This window comes from Erythrolamprus reginae, chromosome 9 (genome assembly GCF_031021105.1).
Source record: "Erythrolamprus reginae isolate rEryReg1 chromosome 9, rEryReg1.hap1, whole genome shotgun sequence".
Classification (NCBI taxonomy): Eukaryota; Metazoa; Chordata; class Lepidosauria; order Squamata; family Dipsadidae; genus Erythrolamprus; species Erythrolamprus reginae.
In genome coordinates, this window is record NC_091958.1 from 21,596,882 (window position 1) to 21,622,630 (window position 25,749).

General features: G+C 40.9%; 1 long non-coding RNA gene across 2 annotated transcripts in view; it reads right to left on the minus strand.

The window, feature by feature from the left end:
• Positions 1–25,749, minus strand: part of LOC139172528 (uncharacterized) — a 303,355-nt gene that overhangs the window by 237,330 nt on the left and 40,276 nt on the right. For both annotated transcript variants that reach the window (XR_011559886.1, XR_011559887.1), the window contains exon 3: positions 4,358–4,457. This is a non-coding gene — a long non-coding RNA (uncharacterized lncRNA). The remainder of the gene's footprint in view (positions 1–4,357; positions 4,458–25,749) is intronic.

Sequence of the window (25,749 nt, forward strand, 5' to 3'; positions counted from 1 at the left end):
GGGAGTCACTGCTCACAGTCACTCATGCCCTCATCACCTCGAGGCTCGACTATTGTAACGCTCTCTACATGGGGCTACCTTTGAAAAGTGTTCGGAAACTTCAGATCATGCAGAATGCAGCTGCGAGAGCAATCATGGGCTTTCCCAAATATGCCCATGTCACACCAACACTCCGCAGTCTGCATTGGTTGCCGATCAGTTTCCGGTCACAATTCAAAGTGTTGGTTATGACCTATAAAGCCCTTCATGGCACCGGACCAGATTATCTCAGGAACCGCCTTCTGCCGCACGAATCCCAGCGGCCAGTTAGGTCCCACAGAGTGGGTCTTCTCCGGGTCCCGTCAACGAAACAATGCCACTTGGCGGGACCCAGGAGAAGAGCCTTCTCTGTGGCGGCCCCGGCCCTCTGGAACCAACTCCCCCCAGAGATTAGAATTGCCCCTACTCTCCTTGCCTTTCGTAAGCTACTCAAAACCCACCTCTGCCGCCAGGCATGGGCGAATTAAGACTTCTTCTCCCCCTAGGCTGATACAACTGTATGTATGGTATGTTTGTATGTATGTTGGTTTTATACATTTAGGGGTCTTAAGTTAGTTTTTTAGTATTGGATTTTTTACTGTACATTGTTCATGATTGTTGTTAGCCGCCCCGAGTTTTCGGAGAGGGGCGGCATATAAATCCAATAAATGAAATGAAATGAAATGAAATGAAACAACACAGGTCCGATGTTTCCTCTTCGTATTGGATTGTTGTTAGTTGTGAAGTCATGTCCAACCCATTGCGACCCCATGGATAATGTTCCTCCAGGCCTTTCCATCCTCTACTATCCTGGGGAATACATTTAAGCTCATACCGACTGCTTCAGTGACTCCATCCAGCCATTTCATTCACTGTCTTCTTCTTCCTCTTCCTCTTCCTCTTCCTCTTCCTCTTCTCCTCCTCCTCCCCCCTCCTCCTCCTTCTATTTAGAGAGAAGGTTATGGTAGGACTACCTGCAAATTTATGTGCTTATAAGGTAACTGCAGTGTTCTTGTGTTTGTGAATATCCGATTGTTCGTTGTTCAACGATCTCTTCCATCCTCCCTATTGATCTTATAAATCCAAGGGGAAACATCACAAAAGGACTTCTCTATTTGTATCTCTGCAGCTAGGGAAGAGTGGGCAGACTGGACACAATGACATCCAGCAATGCACACTCTCTACCACCACTAATAATAAAATGACCTCAATGAAGCCAAGAAAAATCACTCTAAGAATAACACAGTATGAAGAAGAAGAAGAAACACAGAGAAATTGAGAAATTGCAAGTATTAATATTCCCTTCAGCCAACTGCTTGGGAAGAGTGATATCTAGGGAGCAGATATAAATGCTTAAAGTGAAGATAAATAAGTAGTTATTTCTGTATCTGTTTTCATATGTATATATATTTGGGCAATACAGTATCTTTTACCCTCTGTATTATTGAGAAGTGCACAAAAAGAGGATGCATTTCCTTAGGTCAATAGTATATAATTTACACCCCATCTCCCCATGGGTAGCTCCAATGCACAAAGCATGTGCAAAGGCATAAGATTGTGTGTATCAAGCAAACTCTCACTGAAATCATTTGTTTGATTTATCCTGGTAGCCAAACTGCTTTATCAAATCCAATCAGTCCAATTAAAGTTTCTCAACTGATTTGGAAAAGATTTTATTTCTGTGTGCACCTTGTTGTTGTTAGTTGCAAAGTCGTGTCCGACCCATCGTGACCCCATGGACAACATTCCTCCAGGCCTTCTTGTCCTCTACTATCCTCTGGCCAAAATATTTGCATTTCACCTTCAGGATCTGGCCTTCTCAACAGCAGTCAGGGTTGATCCCCTCTAGGACTGACCGGTTTGATCACCTTGCAGTCCAAGAGACTTGCAGGAATGTTCTCCAGCACCATAGTTCAAAGATGTGCACCTAAATGCATTCTAATTAGTCCAGAGACATGCCATTCAACAATTTGAACAATTCACTTTGGAAAGTTGACTCAGTTTGGACATTTGATGAACCCACCTTCAGATGAACACTTCAGGCTAATTTTATGCAGAGTCCTGCTCTGGATGAGATAAAACATTTACCTAAATGCCCACAAAAGCATAGTCATATTACCTGGAAATTACATAGAAAGACAGAAACATAGAAGTCTGATGGCAGAAAAAGATCTCATGGTCCATCTAGTCTGCCCTTATACTATTTTCTGTATTTTATCTTAGGATGGATCTATGTTTATCCCAGGCATGTACTGTGGATTTACCAACCACGTCTGCTGGAAGTTTGTTCCAAGGATCTACTACTCTTTCAGTAAAATAATATTTTCTCATGTTGCTTCTGATCTTTCCCCCAACTAACTTCAGATTGTGCCCCCTTGTTCTTGGGTTCATTTTCCTATTATAAACACTTCCCTCCTGGACCTTATTTAACTCTTTAACATATTTAAATGTTTCCATCATGTCCCCCCTTTTCCTTATGTCCTCCAGACTATACAGATTGAGTTCATGAAGTCTTTCCTGATACGTTTTATGCTTAAGACCTTCCACCATTCTTGTAGCCCGTCTTTGGACCCGTTCAATTTTGTCAATATCTTTTTGTAGGTGCGGTCTCCAGAACTGAACACAGTACTCCAAATGTGGTCTCACCAGCACTCTATATAGCGGGATCACAATCTCCCTCTTCCTGCTTGCTATACCTCTAGCTATGCAGCCAAGCATCCTACTTGCTTTCCCTACCGCCTGACTGCACTGTTCACCCATTTTGAGACTGTCAGAAATCACTACCCCTAAATCCTTTTCTTTTGAAGTATTTGCCAACACAGAACTGCCAATACAATACTCAGATTGAGGATTCCTTTTCCCCAAGTGCATTATTTTATATATCATATATTAATTCTATAAATTAATCCCAAATTGAAATCGACTATGTAGAATTACACCCCTTTCCAGTTTATTTTGGCAGCTGCTGAATAGAAGGAATAGTTGGACTATATATACTGTAGGACCATTAACTTATGTTTTCCATATTGTGGCTTTATTCATGCACCATTAATGCGTGTGACAGTGTTCAGAATCTCTCCATCCCTGGAGTTTGTCTTAAATCATTCTTACACCTGCTCACCTGGACCAATTTTGGAACACCCCACCTCGTACTCTTTGTTATAGCACAGATCACCATCAATTTTGGAAGAGAGGGTTGTCTAGAGCTAAAGTAGATGATGAAAAACGATGAAGCATGGCTGCCAGTTTTGGCAGGAGTTCAGAAGAAAACAGCGGGAGAAGTTTCTTAAGTGTTATATGTCTCGAATTAGGTCAGGAGAAATTAGGAGGACTTGGCTGAAGGCATAATTTTAATTGATAATGAGTACTGAGCATAATAACAGGTTGCTGATGAGGAAAATGACAGAGAGAAGGATTTTGAAAAGTCTTCTTCTCTTACGTGTATTCCTCAAAGTTTGGAACACACAAATTCAGGTAATGAATTTTGCATGTTGTGTATGGAATAGCAAACCTGTACAATTGCATGAATGTGGAATTGCATAATTCCACCAGAATTATGATGACCTCAATACACTAAACATTCAGCAGCAACCCAGGCCTGCCACACCCCCAAACTGGTTCTTTTGGCGATGCCTTAGGTACCCCTATCTTGTTTTTGGCTTCTGCGCATGTGAAGAAGCTGGTTTTTTAGCACTGCACATGTGTGGGCATATGCACCTGTACCCACGCAGCGCATAAAGATGCAAACCAGCAGCGAAGAAAACAAAACCCCACCCCTGTAAACATTAATATTGGGAGTAGATCAATATATTGTATTTTGTACTTTATTTCTATTTTTGCAAGCCGCCCTGAGTCTGCAGTGAAGAGCAGCATAGAAATCCAAACAAATAAATAAATGATAAATAAATATGCTGTACTGTGGGGTTACATTTGCATCCTGTGTTTGGATATAACATTTGAACCAAGTTCTACGTATCTTATTTTTCAGTGGGCAGAGCTGTCCACTCAACATTCTGCAGATGTATAGAGAAAATGAACCAGTTAATTCAGGGATATTCAATGAACCATGGGTAACACAAACCATGGTTCAATAAATGTGTGACTCCAGCATTAGACTCTGGTTGAATATGACAAGGAAAATGTAGTCAAAATCATCATACGTCTCTTATTCATTATTTATTTCCCCCCCCCCCTCCTCCTCTTCCTTAATCCATTTTGCATTTTACATTTCTATCCATGCCTATCAAAGTACTCCACCTGGTTAATAAATATGGTTAACTGTTAATTAAAAAAATACTCAGTGTTTTGGTGTGGATATATTTGTGAAGATGGTGCCTACCTTTTTGTACATTTTCATTCATAGCTGCTCTTCCTTTTTTCTGCCAAGTTTGTAGAATCACTTTTTTCATGATGCACTTGAACATGACTCATCCGACAGTCTGCAAAGGAAGAGGTAGAATTAGTCATAAATAAACACACAGATATAATTAAGGAAATTGTGATCAGCAGTAAGAGGAGAAAGAGTAAAGAAATAAATAAACACCAGTGCAACTAGTGAGGCATATCTAGAAAGCCGGAAAAAAATGCTTAATATCCCAAAATTGTAACATGTACTTTAAAAAAAAACCTATGCTATTCTTTAAATAAATAAGATTTTAGTTTGAACTTTCTATCTGCAATATGTAAGCATGTTGCCTTTCGTAAGTTACTTAAAACCCACCTCTGCCATCAGGCATGGGGGAATTGAGATCCTCTTTCCCCCTAGGCCTTTACAATTCTATGCATGGTATGTATGTATGTATGTTTGGTTTTTATATTAATGGGTTTTTTAATCGTTTTTAGTATTAGATTACTATTGTACACTGTTTTATTGTTGCTGTTAGCCGCTCCAAGTCTCCGGAGAGTGGCGGCATACAAATCCAATAAATAAATAAAAATAAATAAATATGTGGCAATATTGCTTCATTCAAATTGCATAAATCTCAACCAAATCATAAATACAACCAGTTGAAGTTAAAACATCACTTTAGAAAGAGATATATGACCAATTGCACAACATCCACACAGTCAAAATTTGGGCACTTGACAACTGGCATTTGTATTTACCATGGTTGCAGAATTGTGTGATCACCATTTGTGGCCTTCCCAGCTGGCTTCAGACAAGCAAAGCCAATGGGAGAAGCTGGATTCAACTAAATACACAATTAACAACTCTAGCGATCTGCTTAATCATCTCCTTTTAATGACCCCATAATCCCCATAATCCCTTGCAGGTGAAGTCTGGGCAACTGAGCCAGGGTGGCGCAGCAGATAGAGTGCTATACTGCAGACCACTGAACCTGACTGTAGATCTGTAGGTCAGTGGTTCAAATCTCATCACCGGCTCAAGGTTGACTCAGCCTTCCATCCTTCCAAGGTGGGTAAAATGAGGACCCGGATTGTGGGGGCAACATGCTGGCTCTGTTTAAAAAAACTGCTATTGCTAACATGTTGTAAGCCACCCTGAGTCTAAGGAGAAGGGCAGCAAACAAATTGGATAAATAAATAAACTGAATGGAGCTTAGTGTTTACTGGCCAGGTTGGTTTATTGGTTGGTTTATTGGTTGGCTGGTTGGCTGGTTGGCTGGTTGGCTGGCTGGCTGGCTGGCTGGCTGGCTGGCTGGCTGGCTGGCTGGCTGGCTGGCTGGCTGGCTGGCTGGCTGGCTGGCCGGCCGGCCGGCTGGCTGGCTGGCTGGCTGGTTGGTTGGTTGGTTGGTTGGTTGGTTGGTTGGATTTCTAGGCTGCCTTTCTCCAATGGACTCAGCGTGGCTTACACGATAAAGTCAATACAAATACAAAATCTCAGAAACCCAATATAAAACCTAAAAAACAATATAAAACCTAATCTAAACCCCACACAATTAAAAAGCATTTAACTGACATTCACTCATAATCATTCACTTGTACCGTCAGCCGGAACAGAAGGGCAATGCACAACGGACCCAAGTCTGCCTGCAAATATGTGTTTTTATCACCTTATGAAAGGCCAGGAGGGGGGGGACGGCGGAAATCTCTGTGGGGAGTTGATTCCAAAGGGTTGGAGATGCCACGGAGAAGGCCCTTCCCCTGGTTCCCATCAGGCAACATTGCTTGGCTGACGGGACCTGGAGAAGGCCAACTCTGTGGGCTCTAACCAGCCGCTGGGATACATGAGGCAGGAGATGGTGCCGTAAGTAATCTGGTCCTATATTCCACAGATATATTCTCATTGTGTCCAGAGAGAGAAATATCTGCCTCTACCTAAGATCGAGCTCACTCCCTCTTGATTGTAAGGAGAGAGCTCTGTTAATAGGCCACCGACCACCTAGTGATTTGTTTAATAACCATGGCAAAAAAGGTCATAAAATTAGGTGCAACTGACTGTTGCTTAGCAACAGAAATTCTGGTCCCAATTGTGATCTGTCTGATAGTTAAAGCAACAGGCTGGAAAGCAGAACACCAGGAGTTCGAGTTCCATTTTAACCATGAAAACCAGTTGATGGCTTTCTCTCTCACACACACAGCAACTCCCCTCATAGGACTTTTGTTGGGGATGGAGGTAGAAAAGGAGGAGGCAGGTGTGTTGGGTATGTTTGTCGCCTTGAGTTGCTTGAGTAAAAATAACAGAGGCAGGATACACATAAATTAGTTCATCTTTTCGCATTTAAAATCCCAGTTAGTCGTGATTAGCCTTAAGGATGGTGTGTAGCATCATTTCAGTTTCAAACGACACTCTGATATATAAACAACGCAAACTCTTTTTAAAAAGAAGTGACAAATTGCATAAAGAGGCAGGGCATGAATTCTCGCTGACTACAGCTTTGCATTCAGATCCAATATTATGAGCTGAGCATTCAAAATCAGCCACTTGAACAAAATAATCTACTAGTTGGGTTTTTTTCCCCACCTTCTAAATAAGATCCTTCCATTGCCATACATAAGGAAATGTGCCCATTTTGATAAGTTCAGATAAAGAGTGAACCAACTGAAATTCTCCCCTTTTGTATTCAGTTATACACAAATGTCCTCTACAGTGACAAAGTGTCATACATTTTTGTGCAGCCAGAGAGCTGAGGGAGGGAGAGAGAGAGGGGAGAGGAAGGGAGAGAGAGAAAAAAGAGAAAGAGAGAAAGAGAGATGCCATTTATTTGGTGTTCACAAATATTGATTGACAGTTTCTATTTATACAGCAGGTTGGTGAGTTAAATGCAATCCACTTCAATGATGCCATCATAGTTTAATGTGAAGAAAAGCTTTCTCCAGGCTACCTTTAAATCTAAAAAAAAAAGCTGCATACATAAAATTATTTCTCGGCATCATTGAAATAAGACCCACTTTGATACAGGGGTTAGGAACTTCAAGAAAACAGGAGTTCTAATTCCACCTGAGACACAAAACCCAACACAGTGACCTAGGGTAGAGGCAATGGCCATCAGCTTCTGAAAAAGCTTCCAAGAAAATTACAGGGTCTAGACCAAACAGTTGCCAGGAATCAATACTCTGACTCAGGGGCAGTATTCACTTACCAGTATTCCCTAAGGGTTCGCAAATGTGAGCCCACATGCACACAGCATCAAAACCATGGATAAATGGGATGTGATTACGTCCAGGTGGGTAGGCGGCACCTCCTACACTTAGTGCTACTGGTTCACCCAAACCGGATAGAACCGGCTGAATACCACCACTGCTTTGCCTTCATGTTTGATCGTCCTTCTATGTCAGTGTTTCTCAGCCTTGGCAACTTGAAGATATCTGGACTTCAACTCCCAGAATTCCCCAGCCAGCGAATGCTGGCTGGGGTATTCTGGGAATTGAAGTCCAGATATCTTCAAGTTGTCAAGGTTGGGAAACACTGTTCTATGTGAACCCCAACAAAGCGCAACTCATAACCTCTATCTGCTGGGTTATGGCTAATTTCTCCCCAAAGTGCTTTATTGTGTAATTGACAGTTTCTTAATGCATCAATTTTACACCTTTCTCCCATGAAAAATTTAAAATTTAAAATTAAAATTAAATTGGCAGTTTGCCTCTGAATGTTGATTATGCAAACTCTGGGCTACTTCAAGACTTGCAAAGATGGCCCAAGTGGTATCACACATCTTCAGGATGAAATACCTACTAGTTTTTCAGACTATATTTTTAAGGTATCGTGTAACTCCAGGGTTTAATAGATTCGATGGTGATTATTTTGAAGACATCATCATTTGGTGATTATATCCCCCATGACTATACATAACAGAGAGGAGTCAGTCTGATGTAGTGGTTAAGGCGCTGGTCTAAAAATTGGGGCACCATGATTCTAGATCTACATAGGGCATAAAGCCAGTTGGGCAGTGGTAGATTACTCCTGGTTCAGCCCAGTTCTAAGAACCGCTAGTGCTGGCAGCAGGAGGCTCCACCCACCCACCCAGGATGCTTCTGCACATGTGCAGAAGTGGCAAGCACATGAGCGAGCGTGCAAACCAGTGGGGTTTTAGAACCCACTACTGCAGTTGGGTAGCCTTGGGCCAGTTCCTCTCTCTCAGCCCTGAAAAGACAAACCACATCATGAAATCAAACTTTTACTATGGTCAAAGGCAGGAATAGCAAATTATGTCAGGGATTTAACCAGAAAGTTGCCAGACATCCAGACTGACTGAAAGGCACAAACAAGCACAAAAAAAAAAGTCTACATATATCCAAACTTATTTAATATTTATATTGTCTCTCAATCTAACAACAACAATTAGTCCAGTTCTAATAATTCCATCCTCAGGCAACTTCAGACAACCTTCAAACAACTCTACCTAGATGACTGAGAATCTTCATCGATATTCTCCGTAAATTACTTTTCAAAATACTGTGTGTGCGTGTGTGTGTGTTTGTGTGTGCGTATTGCTCCTTGAACTCATGGAAGACATTTTTGTTGCTCCTTTTAAGATATTATGATATCAACATCTCATCTACCAAAGTTTTTTATATGATTTTGAACAAGGGGTTTTACCTTTTCTCTTTTCCATTATTTCTTTTAAAAAACCCAAAGTTTGTTTTTTTCTCTTTTGAGATGGGTTTAGCTTCCAGAGTAGAAAGGAAAGAGGTCAGATTTCCCCAGCTATTATTATATTATTACTGAGCTGGGAGTTTCATTTGGTTTCTCTCCCCTTACCTCTTTTTTACTTTCCAGAAAAACAGCAATGTATTTTATATACATCTTGCCCATAATTGGAGCAAAGCACCAGATGGAAATGTTATGGAAGAGAGTGGAAGCATGTCAGGCTCCAAAAGCTAAAGAAGACACAGTGAGGTTCTTCTAAGTAGTTTCCTTTCTTGTTCCCCACCTAAAAACAAAAATCTTGCCAAACAGTGTAATTACTTGCACCATTAATCACAGAGAAGAGCAGGTTAACTTATTCTCCAGAGTACCTGAGGGCAGGACAAAAAGTAACAACTGTAAGATCATTAAAGAGAGATCCAGCCTAGAACCAAGGAGAAATTTCCTGACAGTTGACAATAATTAATCGATAGAATGGCTTGCTTCCAACAATGCTCCAGCAATGGAATTCTCCAAAAAGAGATTGGACAACCATCTGTCTGAAATGGTATGGAATCTTTGGGGGATTTGAGAATTCAAATAAATAAAGTTCTTCTCATCCAGTTTCTAACAGGGTCTAACAACTTTGCTCCAGCACTGTGCTTAGATGGTCATTCTCTTTCCCAGCTTTATGGCAGCCATCTTAGACTGCCTCTTCTTCCCGTCATAGTATAGAGGGGGGAAAGCCCTAGGGTTCAACAGGAGATTGCAATCTCTTCTGCGACCTCAAAGAGCATAGCTTCACTATGCCTTTTGGAGCCCACTAAGCCTTTTGGAGCCCACAAACAAGGAGAAAAACAGCACAAAAATAGAGAGATGACCATTCTCTATGACTGGAGTAGCTGGTGGGCTCCCCCCCCCCCCCCCCCGTGTGGGATGTCATGCTTGAGCAGGTGTTAGACTAGAAAAGGGTGATGAAAAGGGCCAGGAGATGAAATCACGAAATGTAACTTTATTTTGGAAAAGAGACTAAATGTTAGCCCAGAATAAGACAATGACAAACCAGTTCTCTGTGTTGGACAACAGCATTTATGGACATGGGTAAAATATTTAGACAAGATTGAGCGACAGCTGAATGAGACTCCTAGGTTGGAAAATGCTATGTAAGTGTTCTGTCTGAGTCCCTCCAGCCAACACCAAACCAAAAAGAGAAGCCAGACACACTGGTAAAAAGCAAAGGCAGTTTATATAATTCAAAGCAGGAACATGCTGGAACTTCACAGAGGTTTCACGAAGACCATGAAAGAAAACAGGATTCTTGCTGTCCAAAACAACGCTGGAGATAACAAACCCACACCTCCCCCAAGTCTTCCAGACTTCTAGGCCACAAGCCAAGATCAGAGACGCCAAGAAGCAAAGCAGGGTCACAGAACTTCCAGTTGATAACGCTCCACAAGGCTGCAAGGGCGGGCCTGCCTTTTAAACCCTGCTGAGGAGAACCACACCCAAACCCAGCTGTTGCCAATTCAGTGATATAAATACCTTTCTAATTGGTCCGTCTCTGAGCTGCACGTCACTGTCTCATGTCAATTATAGCCTGTGCTTCTTCATCCAATGAGTCCAAGCTACTAGCTGGGGAGAGCCCCCTCCCCCCGGGGCTCTCAGGCTGCTCTTCCTCCTCCTCTTCCTGACTTTCCTCTCCCCCGTCTTCCTGGTCCTCCCCCTCCTGTTCACTGTCCTCCTCCTCTGGGCATGGATCCAGCAGAGACGCAGCCGGTCCCTGAGGAGCCTCAGGCTGAATCACAACAGTAAGAATGTTGAACTTTCATAAGAAAATCTAAAGGTGATCAGCTGGTCAGGCCAGTGGCCATAAGAAATCTGGTCACTACTAATGGTGGCAGTATTAGAAGAGAAATCCCTTGTTTTATGTGGACACACACAACTAGAATCTGGACTGTGAGAAGCCTGAATCAAGTAAACTGTGAAAGTGAAAATGAAGTGCAATAAGGGGCTGAACAAACTGGAGTAGGCAACTTTAAATTATTATTATTATTCAGAGCATGAGTACACTCAAGTGAATGGAGTGGCAATCCCTGAAAAGATCTAATGAGATAGAAGGGAGAATGAGTGATTACTCTGAAACTCTTTACAAATGAGATTATAAAATGACAGAAACATTGGCAGAAAGAGAAAATAGTCAGAAACTAGCAACTAAGATATGACTAGCAAGCAAGTTATGGACAAAAATAGCCCAAAGTAGCAGGTGCAGATGAAATATTCTCTAAACTGTTTAAAGTTATGGGGAGAAGAAGCAGTTAAAGTGTTAATTGATTTGTGTCAACAAATATGTGCCATGTTTGTGTATCTCCAGAGACTGGAAATGATTGGTGTAATATCTATTTAGAAAAAAGAAGAAGATGGCAAAGAATGTGCAAATTACTGAACCATTACCTAATTCCTGAAGCAAGTAAAGTAGGGCCGGAAAGAAAAATACAGCCACACATGAAGAGGGAAATGTGTAAATTGAACAGACAAGTTTTAGAAAAAGCAGATGGATACAAAATTCAAAAACTAGGATAAAACAATCAGGGAAAGAAAATATAAGGTGCAGCTCCTTATATTTTCTTTCCCTTATCGTTTTATTTTTTTAACTATAACTATTCCCCTTATCGTTTTATTTAACACTGTTACACATTTTACTCAATAAACTAATTTTATTTACTACTCAACGCTGAAATTTAGTTTAAGAAAGTGAGGAATCAGGGAGAAGACACTTGTAATATTTATTGCAGTGATGGATAACAAAACTTTGCATAGATCATGCCAAAATGTTATGGAAATCTTTATAATAAACAAGAAGTTTCTGTAATGACCATATTGGAAGAACGGGGAGATTTGATTCACAGATGATATGTCCATGGAAATTTCTTTTAAAAGCAGGGTTGTCAACTGGTAATTGCAATTACAGAATAACAAAAATCAATTAGCTTAAACTGACTCGTATCTGGATCAGCCAAACTCTGTTTAGGGACTAAAAATGTAGTTATCTAGTGTCAGTTATTCCTTTATGACTTACCACAATTATGTTGTTTGGATTTATCCATATGTCTTTATTCAATTCTGTGTTTCAATTTATTCTACCTGCTTTCTACACCCTTTTAAAGTTTGATCTCTGACTATAAATAAATAACAATTGTCTGTCCGCCAGTAGTATCTAGCTTTGAAAGGGAAGCATTTAGAGAATGTGAGGAAAAGGAGATATTTTCAAATTATAAATATGAAGACACAATATCAAAAGAGACACGAACCACCAGGAAATCTTTTTGGGCAACCCTGGATGAAAGAAAATAAAAAGTAATTGTTCCCTTAAGTAACTTCAGAAACTTAAAATACTTTGTTATATGATGTGACCAGATAACCCCTTTGGGGCAGGGTTGATGGAAGTGGAAAGAGAACAGAAAAGATAAGATGGGGTGATAAGGATATATTGTAAGAAATTACATCACTATCTTTGGAGAAACTTCAAAAATATTATTGTTGTTTTGTTGTTGTGGTTGTTGTTGTTATATCATCATCATTATTATTATTATTATTATTATTATTATTATTATTATTATTATTATTATTATTCCAGCATGATATAATTATTACAATTATTGAGTGTCATTTGCACATCTATAACTGTCTGGTTTGGTTCTGCAACCCAACCCAACAAGACAGACTTCAGAGGATAATTAGAACTACAGAAAAAGTAATTACTACCAACCTGCCTTCCATTGAGGACCTGTATATTGCATGAGTCAAAAAGAGGGCTGTGAAAATATTTAAAGACCCCTCACATCCTGGACATAGTGCCGAGGATTTCAACACGTTTTTAGCTGATAAAATCGCTCAGATCCGGGCTGATCTCGACTCCAATTGTAAAACAGAGTCGACTGACAATGAGTCAGTCGAGGTGACTGGGGCACGTACTTGTCCACCTGTCTGGGAAGAGTTTGATCTGGTGACACCTGATGAAGTGGACAAGGCCATTGGAGCTGTGAGTTCCGCCACCTGTCTACTGGATCCGTGTCCCTCCTGGTTGGTCTCGGCCAGCAGGGAGGTGACACAGAGCTGGGCCCAGGAGATTACCAACGCTTCCTTGGGGAGGGGAGTTTTTCCAACACTCTATAAAGAAGCGCTCGTGCGCCCCCTCCTCAAGAAGCCTTCCCTGGACCCAGCCGTACTTAATAACTATCGTCCAGTTTCCAACCTTCCCTTTATGGGGAAGGTTGTTGAGAAGGTGGTGGCACTCCAGCTCCAGCGGTCCTTGGAAGAAGCCGATTATCTAGGTTCCCAGCAGTCGGGTTTCAGGCCCGGTTACAGCACGGAAACCGCTTTGGTCGCGTTGATGGATGATCTCTGGTGGGCCCGGGACAGGGGTTTATCCTCTGTCCTGGTGCTCCTCGATCTCTCAGCGGCTTTCGATACCATCGACCATGGTATCCTTCTGCGCCGGTTGGAGGGGTTGGGGGTGGGAGGCACTGTTCTCCAGTGGTTCTCCTCCTACCTCTCTGGCCGGTCACAGTCGGTGTTAGTGGGGGGTCAGAGGTCGGCTCCGAGGTCTCTCCCTTGTGGGGTGCCTCAGGGGTCGGTCCTCTCCCCCTTGCTATTTAACATCTACATGAAACCGCTGGGAGAGATCATCCAAGGACATGGGGTGAGGTATCATCAATATGCCGATGATACCCAGCTTTACATCTCCACCCCATGCCCAGTCAACGAAGCGGTGGAAGTGATGTGCCGGTGCCTGGAAGCTGTTGGGGCCTGGATGGGTGTCAACAGACTCAAGCTCAACCCGGATAAGATGGAGTGGCTGTGGGTTTTGCCTCCCAAGGACAATCCCATCTGTCCGTCCATTACCCTGGGGGGGAAATTACTGACCCCCTCAGAGAGGGTCCGCAACTTGGGCGTCCTCCTCGATCCACAGCTCACATTAGAAAACCATCTCTCAGCTGTGGCGAGGGGGGCGTTTGCCCAGGTTCGCCTGGTGCACCAGTTGCGGCCCTATCTGGACCGGGACTCATTGCTCACAGTCACTCATGCCCTCATCACCTCGAGGTTCGACTACTGTAATGCTCTCTACATGGGGCTACCTTTGAAAAGTGTTCGGAAACTTCAGATCGTGCAGAATGCAGCTGCGAGAGCAGTCATGGGCTTACCTAGGTATGCCCATGTTTCACCATCACTCCGCAGTCTGCATTGGCTGCCGATCAATTTCCGGTCACAATTCAAAGTGTTGGTTATGACCTTTAAAGCCCTTCATGGCATCGGACCAGAATATCTCCGAGACTGCCTCCTGCCGCATGAATCCCAGCGACCGATTAGGTCCCACAGAGTGGGCCTTCTCCGGGTCCCGTCAACTAAACAATATCAGTTGGCGGGCCCCAGGGGAAGAGCCTTCTCTGTGGTGGCACTGGCTCTCTGGAACCAACTCCCCCCGGAGATTAGAACTGCCCCTACTCTTCCTGCCTTCCGTAAACTCCTTAAAACCCACCTTTGCCGTCAGGCATGGGGGAATTGAAACATCTCCCCCTGGGCACGTTTAATTTATACATGGTATGCTTGTGTATGTGTCTGTTAGTATATGGGGTTTTTTAAATCTTTAAATATTTTAATTAATTGGATTACTTATGATTTGTTTCACTTGTTGTGAGCCGCCCCGAGTCTTCGGAGAGGGGCGGCATACAAATCCAAATAATAAATAAATAAATAAATAAATTGTTTCAACTCCTACCCCCCAAAACGATGCTACAGAGCACTGCACACCAAGACAGCTAGGCACAAGAACAGTTTTTTTCCGAAACGCCATCACTCTGCTAAACAAATATTTCCCTCAACACTGTCAAATTATTCATTAAGGCTGCTGGGGTGGAGATGTAAAGCTGGGTATCATCGGCATATTGATGATTACTATTAGTCTTCTCATCGTTCCTGTCACCCATCTCCTCCCACTTAGGACCGCGGGACTGTGACTTTGTTGCTTGTACCCTTTCGATTTATTGTTTCCTGATTGCTTCTTTTACCCTAATAACTATCATTAAGTGTTGTACCTTATTTATTTATTTGTTTGTTTGTTTGTTTGTTTGTTTGTTTATTTATTTATTCAATTTTTATGCCGCCCTTCTCCTTAGACTCAGGGCGGCTTACAACATGTTAGCAATAGCACTTCTTAACAGAGCCAGGCTATTGCCCCCACAATCCCGGTCCTCATTTTACCCACCTCGGAATAATCCTTATGATTCTTGAAGAATGTATATTTTCTTTTATGTACACTGGGAGCATATGCACCAAAGACAAATTTCTTGTGTGTCCAATCACACCTGGCCAATAAATTATTCTATTCTATTCTATTCTATTCTATTCTACTCTACTCTACTCTACTCTACTATACTATACTATACTATACTATACTATACTATACTATACTATACTATACTATACTATAGTCTATTCTATCTACACTAAAATGATTTAAATCATGGAAATTGCCACTACATTTTGGTAGTCTCAATCTCCCTAACCTTCAAACAAAATGCACTAGAGGCTGTGGTCCCCAATTCTCACTCCTATCTTACGTCCTAAGACACATATTATTTCTGCTGCAAATTGGATAGATTTAATTCCATACTTCAGAGCTACATTAATCCCCTTTCCCAACATCACACAGAGCCTTGGGAGGAATATTTATCTGCTGTTATTGATAGCTTCACCAATGGAATTACTGCATCTTTCTGCATCATTTTTATATTTACTCCAAAGCAAGTTCCACCAAGCTTCTTCTCAGACGGAGACACCTAGAAGTGCTATGTTTGGCAAATGTGTGTGTGTGTGTGCTATGGAGGAGATGACTATGGCACTCATCCCGTCAGGCTTTGCATTTCTAGAAATCATGCTGGCTACGTTCCAGTCCCAAAAATGAAGCAGTGCCTTGAAAAAAACAACAACATCCTATCGATGCTTTTACAGTAAATGAACTGCACACAGCAATTTTGCATGGTGATGTATTTCCTTTTTATCACGTTAGGCAGCCAAGTTTCAAATGAACTTTTTTTTCATTACAAAATTACTTCCTGTAGTAAGTTCAGCTGCTCAAACAAAATCCTCCTTTCACCAGCCAGCTCTGTAGGAAACAATCTTGCCCTACTTAGATTTTTTTTTCCACTAAGCAATTTACTTTCCTTTAGATTTTCTGAATTCCCTCTTCTAAATTTGGAGAATTTTATTTCAAGAAGATTGCTGCTGATTGTAAGGCATCATTGTTTCTTTTATTGGTTTAGCAAAGCAATTCTAAATAGATTTTATATGCTAGTTGATAAATGTTTACACTAAAATCTTGCCAGTACCATCTAAATCAAAACGAGACAGAAGGAAAAAAACTTTCTGGATAAGGTAAGAAGTTTAGTTTCACATGAAATACAGTATCAAATTGCTCCGTGAATGTTTTTCAACCCTGGCAATTTTAAAATATTTGGACTTCAACTCCCAGAAATCGTCAGCCAGCCTCCGCAGCTAGCTGGGGAATTCTAGCCATTAAAGTCCACATATGTCAAAGGTTGTGAAACATCAGTTTATTAAAAACAAAATTTTAAACTTGCTGCTAGGCATTTCCTGATCATACCATAGTAGCTACTGATTTTGATATTTCTGAGAAACTTCCAACATATGACTTGATCAATAGCAAACTAGAAAAAATAGGACCCTCACTTAGCAGTAGTGGCTGTGAAAGAGTCTTGGTGGATAACCAACTAAATATAAGCCAGCAATGTGCAGCAGCGGCTAAAAAAGCCAACACAATCTTAAACTGCATCAATAGGGGGATACACTAGTCAGACTTCACCTGGAGTACTGCATTCAGTTCTGGTCACCACAATTCAGAAGAGACATAGAAACTCTGGAAAAGGTACAGAAAAGAGCAACCAAAATAATAAGGGGACTAGAAACCAAGACATACAAAGAGAAGTTGCAGGAACTGGGCATGGATAGTCTAGTGAAAAGAAGGGCCGGGGGGGGGGCATGATAGTAGTATACAGGTACTTGAGGGGTTGCCATATAGAGTAGGGGATCACACTATTTTCCAGGGCACCAGTGGGCCAGACAAGGAACAATGGATTCAACCTGGAAATAAGGAAGAACTTCCTGACGGTCAGAGCGATCAACCAATGGAACGGCCTGCCAGCAGGGGTGGTGAACGCCCCAACTCTCGACATATTCAAGAGGAGATTGGACTGCCATCTGGCTGTGGGGGGCGGGGTGTAAGGTTTCCTGCTTGAGCAGGTTTTTTTTTATTATTATTATTTATTATTTGGATTTGTATGCCGCCCCTCTCCGAAGACTGGACTTGATGACCTCCAAGGTTGGACTTGATGACCTCCAAGGTCTCTAGGGTTGTTTTTTTAACAGTCCTATGCTCCATTGGGAAAAAACAATAGACCTTGGTCTGACACACTGACGTCTGTCTATCAGAATTAGACTCTCGGTGAACCAGGGAAAGTATGAACTCGAATAGTTCTATAGTTGGATATGCAAGAAGATGTACAAGAAAGCTTTACACCTGTTAGGAGATCTCCATGATGTCCTTCTCATCATATTTCATTTTTTAAAGTAAAGTTTTTATTGTTTTTTTCTCCACAACTGGTAAATACCACCTCTGGCTGGTCCCACAGTAGGGTGGAAATGGAGTTTTTGCAGTATCCTTCCCTTGGAGTGAGGAAGGAATGGAGTTTTTGCAGTATCCTTCCCTTGGAGTGAGGAAGGAATGGAGATTTTGCAGTATCCTTCCCTTGGAGTGAGGAGGGAATGGAGATTTTGCAGTATCCTTCCCTTGGAGTGAGGAGGGAATGGAGTTTTTGCAGTATCCTTCCCTTGGAGTGAGGAGGGAATGGAGATTTTGCAGTATCCTTCCCTTGGAGTGAGGAGGGAATGGAGATTTTGCAGTATCCTTCCCTTGGAGTGAGGAGGGAATGGAGGTTTTGCAGTATCCTTCCCTTGGAGTGAGGAGGGAATGGAGATTTTGCAGTATCCTTCCCTTGGAGTGAGGAGGGAATGAAGATTTTGCAGTATCCTTCCCTTGGAGTGAGGAGGGAATGGAGGTTTTGCAGTATCCTTCCCTTGGAGTGAGGAGGGAATGGAGATTTTGCAGTATCCTTCCCTTGGAGTGAGGAGGGAATGGAGATTTTGCAGTATCCTTCCCTTGGAGTGAGGAGGGAATGGAGATTTTGCAGTATCCTTCCCTTGGAGTGAGGAGGGAATGGAGATTTTGCAGTATCCTTCCATTGGAGTGAGGAGGGAATGGAGGTTTTGCAGTATCCCTCCCTTGGAGTGAGGAGGGAATGGAGGTTTTGCAGTATCCCTCCCTTGGAGTGAGGAGGGAATGGAGATTTTGCAGTATCCTTCCCCTGCCACACCTACTAAGCCATGCCCATGAATTGGAGGAGAAAGGAGGAACAAAAATCTCAGAAAACTTTTTGATTTTGATTATTATTATTGTTTGCTCAGCCCTGTTTTTCTGACCAAAAATGGTTTCAGCACAGCTTTATGGAAATGAATGAATGATACAGGTCTTAAGAAAAACACTTTCTAGAACAAATGAGCATTAAATCCTCTTAAGAAGAAACAAGTTATATTTAGGTTGTATTTGACTTGGGAGACTCATTTCCATATGAAGCTGTGATGACAGGAGCTTTATTAAACTCTGGTCAACCCTGTTTTTGCCTAATTAGAGGGAGAAAGATGACAGACCTAGCTATCTACCCTATATTTTCTTCCGTGGAAGTGTGCTCATCAGGAAAAGTTGAGAGGTTTGCCAATGTGCTGGGCATATGTATGAAGCGCATACAAAATACATCTGTCTGTGTCCAAAACAAGTCATCCTGATTTTTTTTTTAAGAGAATTGAAACCACTCAAGAGAAAGTAAGAGGCGAAGAATGGTGTCCTGGATCAAAAGGGAAAATAATAATATGAGTCTTAAAATTATGTGTTTGCAAGGAAATTCATCTGATGTCCCTCCCTGTCTCTCAATGTTCCTTGTTGATAATGGAACCTGAAGACCAAGACAGGAGAGCCATAAATTGGTAATCCTCCAGGTGCAACCATGGTTAGAACTAGAATTTCTAGTTCCAGAATGCCAACCATGGTGGTTGTTGACCTCTTTTGCCATGGTTCTTAAGTGAATTGTCACAGTTGTTGAGTGAATTGTGCAATTGTTAAGCAAATCTGGCTTACCCCATTGACTTTATTTATCATAAGCCAACTGGGTGTCAGACCGAAGCCATCATTGAGTTGAAGACTTTGGCCTGCCACACTTATGCTGTAGAATGTGTTCCTGTTGTAGAAATGTGAACGGGGCTGTTTTATGAGGGATGTAGAGATGTAACCATAAAAAATTCCTTCTAGATTCTCAAGGTCATCCTTTGTTCAGTACCTGCCCGGAAGCTGATGGGAGTTACAGACACATTGGCAGAAGAAGCCTGGTCAACATGATGAATTTGTGGGTGTGGGAACATTAAACTGAGAAACCTCTGTAGCTTTTGTGTTTCTCCCAGATGTGCCAACAGGGCTCTGCTAATAAATTGGAGCTTTGAAGAATATTTTGCCTCAGACTCTGATTTAAATTTTTATACTATTTGGTACCCTGACACTGGGAAGTTCACAAATGATAATCACAAGACCTTAAGCTGCTGCAACCATAATATTATTATTATTATTATTATTATTATTATTATTATTATTATTATTATTATTATTTATTGGATTTGTATACCGCCCCTCTCCGCAGACTCGGGGCGGCTAACAACAATGACAAAAAACAACATGTAACAATCCAATTTAATAAAACAACTAAAAACCCTTATTATAAAAACCAAACATACACACAAACATACCATATATAATTTGTAATGGCCTAGGGGAAGGAATATCCTAACTCCCCCATGCCTGGCAACAAAGGTGGGTCTTGAGTAATTTGCGAACTTGAGTAATTTACACACTAGTTGCCAAGTGCCCGAATTTTGATCATGTGACTGTGGGGATTCTGCAATGGTCATAGTATGTGAAGACTGGTTTTAAGACACATTTTCCAATGCCACTGTAACTTTGAACAGTCAGTAAGTGATGGTTGTAAGTCAAGAACTATCTGCAATGTTTTACCCCAACCTAAACTTTAGCTTAACATGTTGTACAATCCATTGCTCTAAGGGTTCTGATTCAGCAACCATGAAATCCACATTGGTCAACATTTCAGATCCAGAAATAGATATGTGGTTGGAACAATCATTAATTATTTCCCTGGGATGATAGAACGAAGAAATAAAATCCAGTAATCAGGTAATACAATAAGCAGAGGCTCGTAAAAGGAAAAGATATAGCAAGCCTATAAGGCCAAATCCAATGCAATGCTTCCTAACGGTGATCAATATTGTGCAGAATTTAGCTCTTTTCCCAGAGATAACAGTCTACTAATAAAAATAGTCTGATCCACTAATAAAAAATTACCTCCTCTACTGGATGAAACACTTAGTGGGGTGAGGGAATGGTTAGTTTGTGTCCAGATATATATAAGCAGAGTAACACAGGAGGAGTAGATATCAGAATCTATTGTGGCAATTAAATGAACCAGATAAATGAATGAAGACACATTTGCATAAAACAGTAGTTTACTCTTAAGTGAAAAATATCTTCAGTCTTCTATATACAGGAACTTTACATCAGCTATATTCAGCTTGCCAGGTTTCTAGTAGATACTAAACCAATCCAGGTTTCTTCGTATCACTATCTCAGTTCTACTCAATATCTAACTCCCGCTCAAACTGCTCCAGCCACCACCACCAACAGCAAACGACCAACGACCAAAAAGACCAACCAACAAGGGAACTGTGAAGTTGATCTGCATATTATAATGCTCTGGCCCAATCACATTGCAGTTCACACCCAATGACTCAGCATTAGCTTGCTTATATTCTACCTTTTACCTTATATGGTACAACAATGAAATGTCACCCAGGATTGCAATTCCTAACAGTTTGGCAGGTCAAACGACATCAAGGGGACGATGAAGCAACCCAGGAATGAATGTTTCAAAGGTTTCGTATATTTATTGATACATTTATTAGATTTATAACCCACCTGTTTTTGCTATCGACCTGGACTTTGTCTCAGACTGGTCTAACACCTGGCAACTTCAAATATCAACCAACAAATACTCTACCCTCCACATCGGCAAAAAGAATCCAAACCGCACATACGAACTGAATAAACAATCTCTCACTGCTAACCCACACTCAGTAAAAGACCTTGGAATACTAATATCGAATGACCTAAGTGCTAAAGCCCACTGCAACAATATCACCAAAAAAGCTTCTAGAGTTGTTAACCTGATCCTACGCAGCTTCTGCTCAGGCAATCTCACACTACTCACAAGAGCCTACAAAACATTTGCCAGACCCATCCTAGACTACTGCTCATCTGTCTGGAACCCATAACACATCTCAGACATCAACACCCTTGAAAATGTCCAAAGATATTTCACCAGAAGAGCCCTTCACTCCTCCACTCGAAACAGAATATCCTACGAAAATAGACTAACAATCCTGGGCCTAGAAAGCCTAGAACTACATCACCTAAAACACGATTTGAGTATTGCCCACAAGATTATATGCTGCAATGTCCTACCGGTCAATGACTACTTCAGCTTCAATCGCAATAACACAAGAGCACGCAACAGATTCAAACTTGATACGACCGCTCCAAACGTGACTGTAAAAAATATGATTTCAACAATCGAGTTATCGAAGCGTGGAACTCATTACCGGACTCAATTGTGTCAACCCCTAACCCCCAACATTTCTCCCTTAGACTCTCCACGATTGACCTCTCCAGGTTCCTAAGAGGCCAGTAAAGGGCGTACATAAGTGCACTGGTGTGCCTTTCGTCCCCTGTCCAATTGTCTTTCCTTTCTTTCACCTATCTTATATATTCTCTTCCTTTCATATATCCTCTCCTCTAAGTTCACTTTTACCCTTATATATATTACCACATGTCTATTTTCTTCCTATGTTTTTGTGTATTGGACAAATGAATAAATAAATAAAAATAAATAAACATTCATGGATGTAGAAAATGGAAAGTGTGATTGCAACTTCTAGCCTAGAAGGTAGGAGATTCCAAATGAGGGTTCCTTGGTGCTCTGTGAGTTGGCTGTTTTCTTGCTGATGTTTCATTACCCAAATTAGATAAAACAATTAGTGCTAGGTCACTATGAGTACTGGTGATGTTTCCTACTTTGGGTAATGCAAGAAAACAACCAAGCTTAGTGAGCACCAAGGACCCCTCATTTCAATCCTGAGCTACAAATATTCTCCTTTATTAGAGATCTCAGATCTTAATGAGTAACCTTCCCCACTATGTATGTCATGCAACTTTTTTAAAAAATGAGGATTAATATTCTTGCTACTGTTTTGGCTCAAGTCCTAAGGGAAAGTCTTTGGAACTGGAGTAGCCCAGGAGCTGGATCTTGCTGTTTTGACAGCTGATACCAAGCTGAGTTGCATTTCCTTCCTTCCTCCCAGACTCGGCAAAGAGCACAGAAAGGCTTTCATGATTTACATATTAAAAACAATCTGTTAGACCCAACTGTTCCAAGATTGCACAACAGAAATTTCACTGCTGAAAAACATAAACAGAGGCAAACAGTCTCGGGAGGTCCTAGGTCCAAAGTTGTGTGAAAGTACACACAGTGGCAATTCTATTAGACTTCTGGGTTTTCCAATCCAGCAACTGAGCAATAGATATTACCCGTGTTCCCTAAAATAAATAATAAATAACATTTATTAGGCTAGAAGTTCACTGTAAGGTTAGAATAGCAAATCGAAGCTTTTCAGGTTGTGTGTTTGTGTATCTGTTTTAGAGTGTGTGACTGTGTGACTACTGGCTGGATTCACACAATCCATAATTTAGTTTCTAAACTTCTAAACGCTGCTTTGATCCATAAATTAAAGACATCGGTTTGCACAACACACTAATCCTCAAAACCAAACCTAAGATTAACACTAACCTATGCTTCAACAATATATGAACACAGCTTCTAACTAACCTCATTAAACTAACCATAGCTTTAACTAACGTGGTCAACCCATGCTAGGTGAACACAACAACATGGTCAATGAAAATATGTCAAGTGACTTTCCTATAGAAAATCAAATGATACCTGGACTATAATTTTCATTTCAGTGGTGGGTTGCTCCTGGTTCAGTCCGGTTCTAAGAACCGGTAGTGCCAGCAGCAGGAGGCTCCACCCACTCACCCGGGATGCTTCTACACATGCTCAGAAGCATCACATACACACAAGCACACTCATAAACTGGTGGTAAAAGGTTTTACAACCCATACTGTTTCATTAGTATATTGCCAGAACACCTTTTCCATGCTGGTGGGATTTATATTTTATAACATTTGGAAAATCTATACACCATAGGAGAGGAATCTGCTCGGAGCTATAGAAACCTACAGAGTTTTTTCAAAACCGATAGCGACGCAAAAGAAAGGAAACAGAAAAGATAAACATTTCAAATCAGCTCTATTTATATACTTTTTTCCTAAAGGAAATCAACCCTGGCTGTTCTTTGGAAGCAGAGATCCTGAAGCTGAAGCTGAAATACTTTGACCAGTTGGAGAAGGGAGGAGTCCTTGGAAAAGACACTCGTGCATATCAATCAATCAATCAATCAATCAGATAGATAGGTAGGTAGGTAGGTAGGTAGGTAGGTAGGTAGGTAGGTAGGTAGGTAAGTAGGTAAGTAAGTAAGTAAGTAAGTAAGTAAGTAAGTAAGTAAGTAAGTAAGTAAGTAAGTAAGTAAGTAAGTTGGAAAAGATGGAAGGCAAAAGGAGAAGGGGATGGCAAAAGTTGTTGAGATAGATAGAGATGATGGTTGAGATGGTTAGATGGGTCATTGATGCAATGAATGTGAATTTGGGCAAACACAAGGAGACAATGGAAGACAGGAGGGCCTGGCATGGGATCATGAAGATTTAGACAAAATTTATCAACTAAACAACAACTTAATATGACTGGATTTTCTGGTTTTTCTTTGAAGACATTTTGCTCCTCGCCTGAGAAGCTTCTTCAGCTCTGTGCCAATCAAGAAGAGCAACAGAATTCTCTTCCCAGCCTTTCCCCACCTCATATTCTTGATAATAACTTAACAAGTATCATTAAAAATAGAGATGCATGTGCACAGCAGCTCCTTTGGTAGAATGAACTGCACATACATGTGCGTGCACACACCCATACCAATGCCCAAAGTGTGCCACCATGCAATAGTGCTTCTGTATCTCCCAAAAATCTTTGGAGATTTTTTTCCCCATGCTAGCTTGCAGTTTCCTCTTACTTCAGGCACTAGGCTTATATTTGGTATTATTGTATTATTGGTGATAGTGGTGTTCTACGTGCCAAAATATTTTTTGTTCATTTGTTTGTTCATTTAGTCAGTCAGTCATTTATTTGTCAACAAATGCAAGAAAACAGGACACATGAAAAAATGGCACAAATAAATGAATGTAAAGAAGCATATAAAGAAACATATAAAATGAGGACATACAAATGGATACAATAGGACAGGGACGGTAGGCACGCTGGTGTGTTTTGGCACGCCCCCTTAGGGACCTCTTAAGAAACATGTAAACTCCATTGTAGACAGTTTAAGGTGAAAGGTATGAGGGTTAGAGAAACTAACAACAGGATCAGGTAAATGTTCCAGCCATTTACTACTCATATTTTCTGCAATCATATTTTCTGCAATCAAGATTTAGTGTGTATCTATCAATAACCCTAGTGTTATTGCAACTGAAGTTAAAGTAGTTGTTAAGAGGTGGGACAATAAGGTAGATGATCTTGTGTACTAAGCTTAGGTTGGAACGTAGACAGTATAATTATCAAGGCCTTAAAATTTCAAGTCTATTAGAATGAATTTTATTGTGAGCAGAGGAGTTGAGAACTCTTCTTGTAAAATACCTCTGGACCCTCTCTAATGTATAATGCTAACTATTGGTTGATTACTGTGCATAGGCATATGTAGTAATAAATCAGTTTAATAGGAACTTTACTTGTGGTCCTGGTCTTTCACACCTAACTCTGCAGATGCCATAGGAGAAGAGATGGGTTTCATTTTAATTTCAATGTCTGGCCAACAGAGAGATGCATACTGACTGGCTAAAACATTTTTCTCATGCATTTGGCCAGTAAGTCTCTGAAAATGAATCTTCTTGGTTCTTAGCAAAAATTACAGGTCTGCAACCAAGAAATTTTATTTCATATTTATTTATTTATTTATTAAATGTATATACTCTTCCCCTCTCTATATCACTATCACCAAAGATGTTCTGGGCAGCAAACAAATGTTTTTGAAGTTTTAGAGTCATCCATTCAAGTCTTCCTCTGTTTCAAAAATGAAATGCAAAGATGAGGATGATAGAAAACTTGTCATTTAAAGGTGCCCACAAATGTACAATTTATCAAATGTTGTTATTATATTGATATTTTCATTGTGTCAGCCACTCTGAAACCCTTGGATTGCCATAGCAATCCAATCCAATCCATCAATCATTATATTTACATTTCAATGTATTTTTCTTTATTACATAGATAAAATATATTCTTTTATAACTGGGA